Below are 1186 nucleotides of genomic sequence, written 5' to 3' on the forward strand. Positions count from 1 at the left end.
TTGCTTAGATGGGGCATTAATAGGCATCTTTCCCTTCTTTCTTGCATTGAGAGTGCTTGTTATTTGCCCTACTTGGGTTTCTAGCTTCACAATAGATTGAGAGTGAGAATGAAGCAATTGAGTGTTAGCCTCTAAAGTGCCCAAAGCATTCAAAACTTTTTCTTTAAAGGTGGGACTTCTAGTATTTCCTTGGGAATAAGATTGGTTGGGAAAATGAGAATTGGCAAATTGATTCCCTTGTCATTGATAAGGTCTATAACCTTGGGATCCTTGGTTTTGAAGTAGAGGTGGAATGTACTTCCCCTGAAAACTGCCTTGGGAAGGGTTTGAGCCCTTTGCTTGGTTTTTCCAAGAGAAATTCGGATGATTCCTCCAACTTGGATTATAATGAGTACCATAAAGATTGTTCCCTTGGTTCACAAAAGCTGTATTGACTTGTTCATTAGGTTCATTTTGCACTTGTCCGTGAGGACAATGAGGAGTAGAATGAAGAACACTAGAACAAGTCATACATGTTTCATTTGATGCACGATGAGAATGGTTAGGGAAAAAAGATACTTGGTTCGCCGAGTTTTAGTTAATCAAAAATTGATCAAACCTTTGAGATAAAGACTTCATTTCGGTGGCTATTTCATTTGAATGGTCAACTTGATGTAAGCCAACACTCTTCATACCTTGTGAATTTCTACCATTCTTGGATGATAATGTTCTATGCAAAGAATTTTCACTCATGCTCTCATAAAGATGCCACACGTCATCCTCATGCGTATCAATGTATGAGCCACCCATGGAAGCATCAACCATACCCTTATAATTGTCCGATAAGCTCTCAAAGAAATATTGAACTAATTGCCATTTGGGCATGTCATGATGTGGACACTTCCTAAGCAATTCATTAAAGCGTTCCCATGCCTCATGAAATGTTTCTCCATCCCCATGTGTAAATTCTCTAATTAAAGTTCTCATAGCATTGGTTTTTGAAACCGGATAGTACTTCTTCAAGAACTCTTGTTGCATTTCTGCCCAATAAGTGATTAAAAAAGGCCTAAGATTGTTAAACCAATACTTTGCCTTGTCTTTTAAGGTAAATGGCAAAAGTTTGAGTCTTAAGACCTCTTCCGGCATGTCCGTATATTTTACGGTGGAACATACTTCAAGAAACTCATCCAAATGCTTGTAAGGTTCT

At 38.2% G+C, this 1186-nt stretch overlaps 1 pseudogene; it reads left to right on the forward strand.

Moving 5' to 3' along the window:
• The first annotated feature begins 862 nt into the window (after positions 1 to 862).
• LOC132287440 (small nucleolar RNA R71) lies at positions 863 to 961 on the forward strand (annotated as a pseudogene).
• The last annotated feature ends 225 nt before the right edge of the window (positions 962 to 1186 follow it).

This window comes from Cornus florida, unplaced genomic scaffold (assembly GCF_030987335.1).
Source record: "Cornus florida cultivar Cherokee Brave unplaced genomic scaffold, ASM3098733v1 CherokeeBrave_3.0.0_Hap2_Chr11, whole genome shotgun sequence".
NCBI classification, from domain to species: domain Eukaryota; kingdom Viridiplantae; phylum Streptophyta; class Magnoliopsida; order Cornales; family Cornaceae; genus Cornus; species Cornus florida.